This window comes from Mesoplodon mirus (assembly GCF_964341445.2).
Source record: "Mesoplodon mirus genome assembly, chromosome: 1".
NCBI classification, from domain to species: Eukaryota; Metazoa; Chordata; class Mammalia; order Artiodactyla; family Ziphiidae; genus Mesoplodon; species Mesoplodon mirus.
In genome coordinates, this window is record NC_138976.1 from 66,537,583 (window position 1) to 66,552,238 (window position 14,656).

At 37.6% G+C, this 14,656-nt stretch overlaps 1 protein-coding gene across 3 annotated transcripts in view; it reads left to right on the plus strand.

Annotated features, from left to right (window-relative positions):
• Window positions 1-759: 759 nt before the first annotated feature.
• PTPRD (protein tyrosine phosphatase receptor type D) overlaps window positions 760-14,656 on the plus strand; it is a 2,145,247-nt gene continuing 2,131,350 nt past the window's right edge. For all 3 annotated transcript variants that reach the window (XM_082611189.1, XM_082611192.1, XM_082611191.1), the window contains exon 1: window positions 760-1,011. The gene's annotated coding sequence lies outside the window, so the exon portion shown is untranslated. The remainder of the gene's footprint in view (window positions 1,012-14,656) is intronic.

Genomic DNA, 14,656 nt, shown 5'->3' on the forward strand with positions numbered 1-14,656 from the left:
CTGGACAAGTCCTGTGTGGCTTTAGTAGTCGGGAATAGCCCGGGACCGACATGTTCTCCTCTCCCCGGGCCGACACCACTGGACCCCCGAGCCCTGGAATCCCGCCAAGGTCACGGGGGCGCGGGGTCATCCAGGTCAGCGCCCGGGCAGCTCGGGGGCGCGGCGCGGCTCCCCTCCTCCCGCCCCAGCCCGCGCGCCCGCACCGCCGCCGCCGCCGCCGACGCCGACGCCTTCGCCGCCGCCGCCTCCCGGGCGGGCGCTCGGAGCATCCCGCGCCGCGTCCTCCACGCCCTGGGCTCCCGCCCGCCCGCCCGCCCGCCAGCGGGAGCCGGGCCCGCGCCGCTGGCAGCCATCAAGTGGCTTGTTAAGGAAATGCAGGTGAGTGCTTGCGGCGGGGCGGCTGCTGTCGGAGACGTGGGGTGTGTGCCTGTGTGTGCGAGCGGGAGCAAGAGGGAGCGCGAGCGAGCCGGCCAGTGCGGGAGCTGCTGGGAGATGCCCGCCGCCTCGGCTCCCTGCCCCGCCGCGCCCACACCCGGCGGCCCGAGCGCGTGGAGCAGCGCCTCGCCCTGACGGCGGCTGGCCCCCCGGCTTCTCCGCCAGCCGCTCGCCGGCCTCCCCGCCCCGCGCTCCCTCCCAGCCCGAGCCCTCCGGCTGCTCCTCCCCCTCGGCGTCTCCCCTCAGCGCGGCGCTGACAGGCAGCCTCCGCGGGGAGAGTGCAGGTACTTTGCCTTCAGAATAATTTGTAGGGCCCCGGCGAGCTTGCGGAACGCCCTCATTTTCTCCTGTCTTCGCCCCCCTCCCTCCCGAAAAGAAGACCCCACTTTTGAAACAATCAGAACCCGAAGCATCCGACCAAAGCCAAAGCCCGACGGGCGGCTGTTCTTGTGCTGTTCTTTCTTGCAGTTTATTCTGGGCCTGTGTGGAATAGAAAGACAATTCTTTATTTGACTGGTAGGGGAGAAACGAGAAGACTCCTCAGGCTTTCCAAGGAGGACTGGAGCGGCTGCTTTAGTAAGTAAACTGTGCTTCTGTATTTCTTGTCTTAAATTGAGGCATATGCTGAATGAATGCTTTTCCCCCGATGGTATGGGCGGGCAGTTTTTTCGTTTTACCGGGGAAGAAGTTGATTTATATAACTTCACTAGTTCTTAATTGAGAAGTGGTTTGCTAAGCTTTCTTGCTTTCTTTCTTTCTTTCTTTCTTTCTTTCTTTCTTTCTGTCTTTCTGTCTTTCTTTCTGTCTTTCTTTCTGTCTTTCTTTCTTTACTTCTTTTTCTTTCTCTCTTTCTTTCTTCCGTTCTTCTTTCTTTCTCTTTCTTTCTTCCATTCTTCTCTCTCTCTCTCTCTCTCTCTCTCTCTCTCTTTCTTTTTTGGAAGACCATTGCATTCAGCAGACTTCAGTATGGGCAGTCTTGCTGGGAATCCGATTTTTTAAACGCTGATTGTTCAAGGGCTATGGGAAGCCTGGTTTGTGAAACGTTGGCTGGTTCTAAGATTTAAGGATGGTTTCCTTAAAAAAAGCTTGAGCATTCTAACCCCACTGGTTCCCTTCTACTGCTAGCTTCAACCTCAGCCTTAATCCACAGCAACTCTCATCCTTCTCTGACTTCACTTGGTTGCTTGTTTTATCTTTGGTTCTGAAGAGAGCTTGTTAAAAAAAAAAGAAAAAGAAAAAATTGGGTCAAGAGAAAGTTAATATAAGTGGTTTGAAAAACTGGAATAAAACCCTGCTGAGGTTTCTTTATGCTTGTAGGTAGAGGAGATGTGGAAGAAAATCTGGGAATTTTAGCCTAGTTTGTAAAAAACTGGATGAAATTAATTGGTGAGGGAATGTGAAAAATGTTTTGGAGAGGGCAGGAGCTGAGGCTGTGACTTTGACACAGCAGGTTATAAATTGTGACAGGGGCTCAGCAGCCAGTGACAGGTTTAAGGTGTCTCCTAGGGCTGAATATCTCTGCATCAAAAACTTTTGCAGGTGGTATTCCTCTTGGGGCTAACATTACCATGTCAGTAGCTGCAGCATTTCTGTAAAAACAAGTAGGACACTCTTCCTCTCTCTGTGAAAGGGTTAATATCTTAAAATTTAAAAAAAGAGAGATATATACAGTCTAACATTTGCCAGTATTTTGTAATATCTAAATAAAACCTTTGTGTTATGTCAGGAAAAATATAGTTGAGTCAGTCTGTTTTGCACAAGAGGGAGAGAATCAATAACATTTCAGCATTTTTTTTCCTTTATCACTGCCAAATGGATTCTGAATCTAATTCTTCTTGCATTGTTACATATACAGTAGATACAGTAGGAATTGCAGTTTAGTTAAAACAGAGGTGATTTTTAACAAATTAAAACTTCTTTGACATAATAGCACTCATACTGACTAGTGTAGAATAGTGATTAGGAAAAGTTCTTCTGTTTTATCTTTAACTTTCAACTTTCTGTGTTAGTATAATATACACTTTTCTAATCAAATCCTTTGAAGAGTTAGAAACCAGACTGAAAATTAAAATCACTTATCTCACAGATTATTTTTAACAAAGCACCTTACTATCAAATAATACCTGAGGGTTTTCTTATATTTAGTTGCTGATGATGGTAAAGTGAAAAACAATTACCTTTATATTTACTCAAGTAAATATATAAAAGCAGCTAAATTCATTTGGCATTGATTTTTAAAAATTTAAGAGTGAACTAATGTACAGTGGTATAAAAAAGGGAAAGCTCTTTTTAGAGTTGTTATGGTTATTCAATATCAGAAGCTCTGAATATCTTGGGGCATAAGTTTTGGAGGTAATGAAATAGCAGTAGGACAGTTGATGAATTTGTTGACATGAAGTTACCATACGTGGAAATCATTTTGGATAGATATATCATTGTTTCTTCTATATTACTTTATTTTCTATCCAAATGTGTTTTCTTAGATGTATTACTTCTCTCAGCTGCCATTTCTATCATTGGTTTAAAGTGAATTTAAATAATTTAAAATGAAGCCTTTGGTTGATCAGATGTGGATTATAGCAAATGACCTCTACTTATTTGTGACCTCAAATATCTGAAAGCATACTTGATGTTTGAAAAAATAATTATTGAAAAATAAAAGGTGAGTTTCTACTGAGGTAGTCAAATTTAAGAGTGGTTCAAACATGTTATCACCTATATTGCTGTTAGACACATATTCCACAGAAGAAAAGACATGACAGAATTCTTCATCCTGTTTGAATTTCTGAAAGATTTACACTTAACGTGAAAACTAATCTGACACAGATTCTGTCTCTAATTATGTCATAGTGCTGAGGAAGATAGCCTGAAATAAAACCATTTCTAGTAAAGCTTGCAAATATTATATTTGATCACTGTCTCTATGTAATAAGAGAAAAAAGTCAAAGCTGGATGGGGCGATTCAGTTGTCAGTTTTTTTTGCCACCAGCTTTTTGTACAATACAGAGGTGGTTGCAACTTTAAAGTTGAAAAAAGAAAGTTGCTAATGTCAGCAGTAATGTGTTTTATTATGCAATTGTTCTTGTTATTCAGATCAGATAATGGCCCTATGAAATACATAAGCAGTCTACAGGGAATGAATGATTAATTCCTCTAAACATGTGCTTACTAAAGGAGTTCTTACTAGTAAAGTGCTGTATACCTGCATTTGCTTACAATTGCAGTTGGTGAGGGCAGACATACTTTTCTTTCTCTTAATATTAACGTAGCATTTACAGGTGTAGTCCTGTAACTCTCATAACTTAAAGGTGGTTTTGTACACCACATGGTCTTACATTTTAAGGAACTCTTAAATGTGATTATTATTTTCTTAAAACTTTTAATTTAGAAAGTAAGACATTGTTAAGTAGATGTGATTTTGGAAGGCTAAACTGTGGTTAAAAATTACTTTGTTTTTCCCTCTATGAAATGACATCCTTTGTCTCCTGTGTACTACTAGTCGGGTGCAGATGCAACCTGCAAGGGCAAAGGACATTTTTCTTTAGTGAGGTTAAGTATAAGAGAAAAGCTAAAATATTGCTGGTTTATATAAAATAATTAGCTGGATACTATGTTGAAATTTTAGGAATGGCTATTAGTGCACATGACAGTTGTGGCTACCACTGGTGTAAATTGTTTTGCTGTTAGAAAAGTAATATTGATGTAACTTCTGATATCTCTGCATTTCTAGGACTGGCTTATGGGAGTAGGTGGGGAATGGATGGATTTTATATGGTAATTTGAGAGCAGGTGGCCTGAAATGCATGCTACACTTTTCAAATTCACCCATCCAAAATCTTCTTTTTAGACATTTCTGAAAAATATGTGACTTTCAAAATTGCCTAATTGAATATCTATCAATATGTCTTTATCTATGAATCTCAAATTTAATACCACAAATAACTAAGATTCCTCTGTTGTTTGGAGAAAATACCTCAATTTCAGTTATGTCTTTTTGGACTTACACTTATACTAAATTTAATAGACTTTAGCAATGCAAATTATATGAAAATATATATTTGATAATGCTAATTTAAAAGTTATGGTGAATATTGGATGAATTGGATTTTGTATCCAGTTGAGTACATTTTGAATTCATTTATCTCCTTATATATTTAAATGCAATTTTTTTATGACTACTGTCAGTTCAGTCAGTTTTAATCAGGCTTTTCAAAAGCAATTTGCCATCCATGAAGAATAAATGGATTTCCACTGGTACAGTTAAACAATGTATATTTTAACTGTACTTGCAATAATGGTTATGTTTCTTCAAACCCTTTAAAAACGTGTTGAATAAAGGAAAATGAATGAAAAACCAAAAATGAACATTACCCACAAAGTGAACATTTATGTGATTGTAGAATCAGAAGTTTTGAGTTTTCCTCTCACCGTTATAATTGGCTGTGTGACCCCAGGGAGGTAACCTGGACTCTCTGTACCTGGGTTTTCTTCTCTGTAGAGAAATTGGCCTACAGTTTGAGAATATTTCAATAACAAAATCTGAGAAACAAGCTAATGTAATTACTAATATAGTTAGTATTAGTGTTTAGCAAATTGTTGAATTACACTATGGCAGCTTGAGAATCTATGTAAGGGTTGGGGCAACCATCTTGTTTGAAGGATGGCTAAGGAAATTGTTCTGAAGCCATGTTGGAAGTGCTTGGACACTGTTGCTATGTAGACTGAATGTTTATTTGGAGTGGTTTTAAAGGAGGAGGATGGAGATTATGGAAGGAAGGGGGTTGATTAAATTTTCTCTAAATCACCCTTCCCTCTTGCTACTGAAAGAATATTGTATAAATAAGTGGTTTTGGATTTGTTACTCTATTCAATACTAGAGGGTATGAGAAGATAAAAATAAGAGGAATTGCTTAGTCTCTTTTGACATCCTTTTTACTTCTCTTAATTACTTCATGTAAGCTATCTTACAATGTAATGTTTAGATAAATATGCACAATTGAAGTCAACTCATATTTTTTTCTGTGATACCTGTTATAGATGTCACAGCTAGAAGAAACCATAGAAAAATTTATTTCAACCCCTATATTTTAAAGACAAAACTAAAGACTTCAAAGATTAAAAACTACAAAGGTGACATAAATTTCCGAAGTTCACAGGGAGGCTTTCCATCACAGAGCAATAGTATCTAAGATACTACATGGGCAAGAAAACACACGGAGAGTCATTTATATACCTGTTAGTAAATTATAAGTTAAAAAATCTCATTGATGATGTAGGATACATTTCATTTAAAAACATTTTATAGTGATCAAACTTCTCATCATGGAAAATGAACACAGAGAAAGAATACATATGGTGTTAATTTTAAGTGCTCTTTTTAAAATGGAAAAAGCCAATAATTTATACAGTTAAAAATTGTAGATACAATTTATCTAGATACAATTCATGTTATATAACTGATGAAATTGGAAACTTCCTCCCCTCTAAGAAAATCAGTGTGCCCAGTCCTTTCCTTTTCTGACAGAAATCTCTGAATGGTAGCAAGTGACCTATATTTTTATAAATGTTTTATGTTTTAAATCATGGGAGACCGGGAGATCATGCTATATTTAAAATGTGTTTACTTTTGAATGTAAATTATGGCTGATTAATGATAGAGAGTGTATTTGCTTTTCTTTGTGTGTATTTGCATGTGTGCCCGTGTGTATGTGTGTGTGTTTAAATACATCTGTTCAAGATGGAAATTAGTGAAAATTGTGTGCTTAAAAATTTTAGAAGTGTATATACAATAATTGAGTAGTCAAAGAGAACATATATTAGGGTGCACTGTATCAAATTGCTCTCTGTTTAGTCCTTAAATCAAATGAAATTTCAACAATATACCATATTACCAAGGCCTTCTGCCTTGTAATAATTTCATATATTTTCTAAATACCACATTATAATAATTAAATATTCTTAAGGTTGAGATGTATAGTATTGCAGAGAACATAATTGCTGTTCTTTTACATGTGCTATTATGGACCTTACTTACCTGGTTAAGTGTATGTACTTATATTAGGTGCTAAAAAAGGAAAGGAACAAATTCATATTTGATTATAACATGGTTGGTGACTTAAAAGCAGCCATCTTTAACCTCAAATTAAATGTGTATAATTTTAACTGGAATGCCTTGTTGTAAGATTCATTGCATATATGACAGCATATATGATGCTGTCTCATTTACTTTGTCAAAGAACAAAAAATATTACACTTAAATGCAGAATTAGTGAACTTTAAAAAAAATCTATTTTAAGAAGGCAAATATGTAAGCAATCAGCTACACAAGTCTGTTAATGCATTTATTGTATTGGGACCCCTGTGAATTATACTTTTCAAAGACTACTCAAAGTTATATTTCTCCAATATAGTTTGTACTGTTGAAAAGTAGACCTTTTCAGCAGCTACAAGAACAGAGAACAAAGCCTGGCAAGCATGTGTGCACATAGACCTCTTTACTACTTACCCACTAAACACATGTATTATGGGATTTGTATCGTAGGATATACTCCTGTTTCTTTCATTAGATTGTCTTGGGACAAAGGCCTAGAACATAGCTACCTTCCAGTTCGAGGAAAGGTTAATTTAGAATACAGACCAAGAAAAAATAAGAGCAGTAGAGTGTTTCCTATTTTTAAATGAACTGGTCTAGGCCACTTGTCCAAGATATTTATTTAGGTAGGAAAAAAAAATACTCATCCATGCTGTATCCCTGAGATGTTGTGCAAGTACAGTGACCTAGAATCTTTAGGATCAAGATCATAAATTCTACTTAGAGGTAGAATGAAGGATGTAGAGTGGAGAGGATGGAAGAAAGGAGAGAATTGTTAATCTTGCCTTAGAAGCCATAGTCTTCCACTTTTTATTCTTCCCACAAATTGATTTCAGACTTTGAGATACGACTTTTCACCTTGGAGTAAATGGTCATCAGATTAACAGGGAATCTGGCTCATACCTTCACTGTGCCATAGTCCCAGGTTTTGGCATTGCTACCTTGTATCCATCTGGAACTGTTAAGGAGGTTAGTTTATCAGTTCCTGATCTGTATTAATCCTGCTTTGATTTTGCCACAAAAATCAAGGACAGGAAAATACAGGCACCGTATGCACTACTCCTAGAAGTTACATTCTCTTCTGTTTCCCAGTTTGGATATATTTTCAAGTCAGAATCACTAGTCAGGATTATGCAATATGTACCACATGGCGGCATAACCCATATAACACTTGATCCCCAAATATTTATTGTCTCCAGTGTGCCAAGCAACGCTGAGTAAACACTCGTAAGGTAGCAAGATAAAATTGTCCAAATTGCGACCATCTTATATTCTTATGAAATGTTTCCCCATTATCAATTTTTTTTTTTATTATTCCATGGAGAAAATGTAATCTCCCTAAAGAGTCTCTTCTCTTAAATCACAGGAAAATTTCTCGGTACATGGCTTCTTTTATCATCTCCCCCTGCTCATTGGCTGTCATCCTGAGTCAGAGGCATCTCTTTTAGAAGCTGGGTGGAATCCTTTTTGCTTATGTAGCAGCTGTAGCCTATGCTGTATTCCACTGCAAACTTGACATCTTTCAGCATCTTCAAAGCAGTATTACTCCAATGCTAATTGGTCATGTTCCCCACTCTCCAAAGTTCCAGAGAGGCAGGCAGTAGGGTATGATAAGCGTATCACTCTACCCTCCTCATATTGACAAGATATGGAAAACACAAATAAATCTCCAGACCACTGTAGCAGTTTATAGTCCATGTACCAATCCCTTGTATTTCCAAATTCATGGGATACAATACAAGTTATAGTCAAGGATCGTGTTGTTTCAGTTGTAACCAAAGCATCATTGGAGAAGTGTATTGGTTTTACTGGGAAAGAGAACAGAGAAAAAGAGAGGAAATTCTACCTGTACATTTTGATGTGTGGCTTATTTTCATAAGTGGTCTTATAATATGTACTTTGGATCAAATAACCAAAGAGGAAGACAAAAGTGTAATTTAAATTTTTAGAAACTTACTTGGATTGTTAGATATCCTTGGAGTTAAAAAGTTACCATAAATTCACCTCTTGATTTCTCTAGTTTCTAATTTAATTTTAAAGAGTTTCTGTTTTTAGTCTCCTTAAGAGCCCTTATCAAAGATACTGTACTACTCAACAATAATATTTGAAAAACTGTCCTGAGATAGAATGTTGTTTCACCTTCAAGGAAACTTTTACATTTCTAAATTTTAATGCTGGACTATGTGCATTAGAAAGATAAGAAAGTATCTTCCCATCATTTGTTATTTTCTATTTTATTTTATAATATACTCACTTAGTTCTTAATTAATATTTATTAATGGTATTTATTTCAGTGGATCATTGCTTATAATTTTAGTGTGTAAGGATGTCTGGTGGCTTCTCCTCTGAATGGATGTGTTCATTCTGTGTCATTTGCGCTATCCATTTGTTTTCTCCTAGGAAATATATGTGGTTAGCTCTGTAAGACATGTCTTAGCCTCATCATTTATACCTGTGTGGTTCAAGACAACAGGGCTTTCTTGTGGTAGAATTGTGTGCTCTCAGGATTGAATTCAGCACTTCAGTGTCTCATTTCCCTGCCCCTCAGGATGGCATGCCTTCCTCTTGTTTTTTTTGTTTTTTGTTTTTTTTTTTTGGTGCTTTCTGTTTTCCCATAGACCACCTCCATTGTGGAAAGTTGCCAGATTTAATAACATAAATTACACATTTCCTAAGACACATTGATACTTACTGGCTTTTTGAAGTAGTACATCTAAAGAAATATTCTAATTGTAATATATATATATATATTATATAGACAATATATATATATATGCTCTGTGTGTGTGTTTATATATATGCTGTTTTCAGAGAAAGAAATTTCAGGCAATATTTGTTTTGGTGTGAAATCTTATAGGCTGAACCTGGAGACGAATCCATTTATGGAGCTAGGTCAGAAGAGATCATGTGTTGCCTACTAGAGCAGGCTTCCTTTCTCCCTTATTCAGTAGGAATTGAGTATCTCTTCCCATTTCTATTTCTACTGCCAAGTTTCCCTTTTTTGCTCATTTCCTTTGATCTTAATAGGAACCTGGTGCCACAGTTACACAGGGATGACTCTGTTGGTCACGTGAGAATATAAAAGTGTATATTGTTAAGATTTGGTAATAAATTACACCATTGTTTGTATTGTTCAGTTCCCTTACCTCTCAGTCATCGCTCTCATCGATATAACAATCTACATTTCATAACTAGTCCATCACTTCTTATGGTTCTAGTCATCACTTCTTATTACATTAAAAGAAAGAAGCATTTTTTTCCCCTAATCAGTGATGGCATCGTGGGTTTTGGAATTTTTTGGTTCTGTGGAATCTTCTTATGAGCTCTGAAAAAACCTTAAGATAGAAGGTGATAATAATAGCTAACATTTATTGACTCTTTAATGTATGCCAGTCAGTATTTTAAGTGCTTCATGGGCATTAACTCATTTATTCTCACCTCAGCCCCATGGAATCAGTACAGTTATTATCTTTAATTTACAGATGAGGAAACTAAAGTGCATAGAAGCAAGGGAAATTTTCCCATTGTAGCATATCAAGTGAAGCACCTTTGTGCTCTGCCTGCACATCCCACATTTTAAACCACTTTGCTATATTGACATTTTGACATAGATTTATAATATGTTCTCCCATATGTACAACATTAGTATATAAGAATTCCACAATCACATAGGTTTTATATATCAAATGTGGAAAACATGAGGTATCCCAGCTTTGCTTTTATGATACAATTCCTCTAAAATGAAGCCAACACAAATTATTGTAAGTAAATGATAACATACAGGAATGGAACATTGTGAAAGTGTTGCTCAGGGAAACAAAGAAGTGAGGACAAATCACCCCAAGGCCAACTATCTCTAGATAGCTCTTGCCAAAGTTGAGTGGGTAAGGACTGTACAAATGCTTTAGAGTGTATTCCTTTTCTTTTCTTTTTTTAAAATTTTTTTATTGGAGAATAGTTGATTTACAATGTTGTGTTAGTTTCTGCTGTACAGCAAAGTGAATCAGTTATATATATATACATATACCTACGCCTTTTTAGATTCTTTTCCGATATAGGTCATTACAGAGTACTGAATAGAGTTCCCTGTGCTACACAGTAGGTCCTTATTAGGTATCTATTTTATATATAGTAGTGTCTATTTCTTTTCTTCCTTGGAGAGTGTTGATCTGGTAGAAAGAGAACCTGATGTGCTCTCTGTTTTTGCCAGTGGTGTCCCTCCAAGCTCAGGTCCCTTCTCAGGAGTAGGTTGAGCAAGGTGGTTCCCACCAAACAGGCAGGCCCCCTTCTTGGCCATAGATTTTATGCTGTATCAGCTTTTTACATACCTTGTTACACTTAGTGACTGGTGACCAAGAGCCACAATTTTTGAGAATCAACCAAGATATTTGAGTCAGTTTGTCTTATGTAGAAGGCATAGAGGAATAGAAATGAAAAGGCAGGGAATGGGCTTCCCTGGTGGTGCAGTGGTTGAGAGTCCGCCTGCCAATGCAGGGGACACGGGTTCGTGCCCCGGTCTGGGAGGATCCCACATGCTGCGGAGCGGCTGGGCCCGTGAGCCATGGCCGCTGAGCCTGCGCGTCCGGAGCCTGTGCTCCACAACGGGAGAGGCCACAGCAGTGAGAGGCCCGCGTACCGCAAAAAAAAAAAAAAAAAAGAAAAGAAAAGAAAAGGCGGGGAAGATGAGCTCAGGATGTACCATGGAGTGAGATTTAGGGTCAAGAGTGCCCCATCTACCAGTACTTTAATGAATGTTTCCCATGATAATGACATGAGACTGGCATAACTAACTGGTACAAAGTATAATATAAGTGTTGCTGATTATAAGCAGTAAAGAAATTAAGAAGAGGAAAACCAAAAATTGGTCCTGTAAGAGTCATTTTAATTACAATTATTTTTGGGAACTCTTACTATTTATGTCTCATTGCCATGTAGTCTGGGTATTATTTACACCATTGCATCACATTGGATTAAATTCATTGTAAAATTCATTTGATGGCAATAGTAAACTACATTTTTTGTTGTTTGTTTGTTTGTTTTTTGTTTTTTTTTGGGGGGGGTTGCTGTATGCGGGCTTCTCACTGTTGTGGCCTCTCCCATTGTGGAGCACAGGCTCTGGAAGCTCTGGCTCAGCGGCCATGGCTCACGGGCCCAGCCACTCCGCGGCACGCGGGATGCTCCTGGACCAGGGCACGAACCCGTGTCCCCTGCATCAGCAGGTGGACTCTCAACCACAGTGCCACCAGTGAAGCCCAGTAAACTACTTTTGCTTTTCTTTTTTTTCCAGTGTGTTGATCACTTTTCTTGAATTTTTGCATGACTGCTTACTTGAAACTTAAATTGAGGGAATATGAGTTACAGCATAAATCATGATTTAATTTTTAGATTATAAGAATTGAAAAGTTAAATTATTACCTGTACATTAACCAAATTTAAAAAGGTTGAATAAAATAATCTTAGTAAACATTTATTTGGTTTCTAATATATGAGAAATGGTTGATGCTTATTGGTGGAAATCTGGTGCCCTAATTTTGAAAGGACAGGAGAAATATCTTAGATGTTCTGTAAAATTATCAGAAATTTGTGATGTTTTAAAAATCAAACTAAATAAAATATTAGCTATACATTTGTCAAGTTATAATTTTAATTAATACCACAAGATGGCAAAGCATATATAAAAAATTGCATGTTCCCTATATTGGGGGAAATATATAATACCAAAAATAGAAAGTTAAAGTTATTTTATGACTCATATTTCAAGAGGCACAAACCTCTTCCTTTCAGGTGTGAAAGATATGGAAACACTTAATGAACAAGTTTATTGGTTTATCTTTTCCCCCCAAGGTCTTCCTAAAGTCTTTCCTCCTTAAGGTGTTCTGATTACTTGCCAAGAAAATTCAGTGGATTTTCCTTTCTAAGTGAGAATTGAGGAGTAGAAAATGTGCCAGACTGGGCAGTTCTGTGATGCAAACTTGTCCCCTGGAGACCTTTGTAGGACTGCTAAACTGTTAAAATGCTTGTTACAAGCAAGGGTTTGGCCTTCTGTCCCTGCAAGGCTTGGAGGAGGAGCAGTGGTCAAGAATAAAAAACAAAGAAACCCTGGGCTCTTTCACACATTGGCAATAATATCTTTTTATTTCTTTTGATTTATGAACAAAGAAGACATAATCTTCAGATCCAAAGTGTTTTTAAATGGATAGTCCTAATTATTATTAAAATGGAATATACTCATTATATACAGTATAATTTGCATATACAGTATGGGTTGTACAAGATACCTTGGATTAGATCTCTGTAGGCAAACAAATGTAATAGGTGCAGAAAATTAGCTAAAATAAGCAGAATCTGCAACTTCAAGAGAGTAAAGTTTTTTAAAGGTCTGGGTTGTCTCATCAAATTTGTGCAAGCATCCACCTTTATCTCAGTGGGGTCCTACCACAAAAATGATAACTATCAGTGACCAAGCTCTGTCAGGCCCACCCTGTATTATTTACTAAAATTTCCCCCATGCCATAATTTTGCTTCAGGGTCTTACCAAATTGTCATATTCCATTCAGGCTGCTATAACAAAAATACCATAGACTAGGTAGCTTATAAACAACAGAAATTTATTCCTCACAGTTTTGGAAGCTGGCATGTCCAAGGTCAAGGTGCTGGCAGTTTTGGTGTCTGGTTAGAGCCCATTTCTTGGTTAGTAAACAGCCTTCTTCCTGCTGTATTCTCACATGGTGGAAAGGGCAGGGGAGCTCCCCGCAATCTCTTTGTAAGGGCACTAATTCCATTCATGATGGCTCTACCTTCATGACCTACACCTCCTAAAAGTCCCACTTCCATATACCATCGCATGGGGGAATAGATTTCAACATAAGAATTTTGGAAGGATGCAACATTCACTCCATAGCACAAACCTTACCTGGATGACTACTTCCTGTCTTCCCACTTCTACCTTATCTCCTCTATTCTTTTCTCTGCCACCAAAAGATTTTTTTTTTCAAAATGCAAATCTGATCATGCTTAAAGCATTAAAAGATTCTTTATTGCCTAGAGTGTAATGTTAAAAGGAAAACTTAGTGTGCCATAAATGGACCTTCCTGACTCAGGTTGCAACCTTTTCATCATTATTTCTTGCCTTCTCCCCTGCTGCAGTATGTACTCTATAATAAAGCCATATAAACACATTAAAGTTAACAACTGAATAATTTAGGTAGCTTATGATGAAAATGATAATGATGATGATTTATAATTGCTTTTTCCTTGTTGAAGAGACTTCTCAAATTTTGCACTGTTACATGTATGTGTCCTTCAGACACTAATTTTGAATCTGATTTCAGAGTATCATGAGTATCCTTTCCAGCCAATGACATATATACAATAGAATGCCAAATTTGAGGGACTTCTTTCTTTTTGTGGCTTTGCTCAAGATGAACCACCTACTATATTATTTCTACACAACAAATCAATCAATTTTCTGTTGCTTCCCAGCAGCAGCCAGTATCTGCCATAGAAAGTAATGATCTCTAGCAAAATTTTATGTTGTGTTTCCCCTGCCAACTCCAAAGTGGTCAGCCTCCTTTGGCTTACCATCCTGGAACTGTGTGGGTTTCTTACTGTAGCCCAGCCCTCATAAGAACAGACTCTGCTGCTCACAGCTTGGCTGGGCTCCAGGTCTTTGTTGCTGGAAATGCTACTGTAACATCTGTTGGGTATGGCATGTATGTAGTTACTGTCATCAATCTTAAGAATTTGGGTGCACTTTCCAGGATCGTGGCACACATTGTATAACATGAAATCTGTCTTGAAGAGAATGTTGCAGATCAAAAAGGGAAACAGTTCATGATATGTTTTTACAATGTAGCTTTGATATTAAGAACTTCCAAAAAACCTTTGTTGGATATTTAGATAACATATGACTGCTTCTCTGTTGAATTACCAGGTAGAAATTCTTTTTTAAGGAAATTTGTTTTTACAAGGGCTTGAAAAAAATCATTGATTTTTAAATCCATTTTGTCTTAGGAAAGGTACCCCAGATTTTAAAGTGATATATCATAAGATGAAGTAAGTATGTAATCACAGCTTCCATGTCTGCATTTTTAGTGACCTTTGAATATATTGCATGAACCCCTTTTTAGA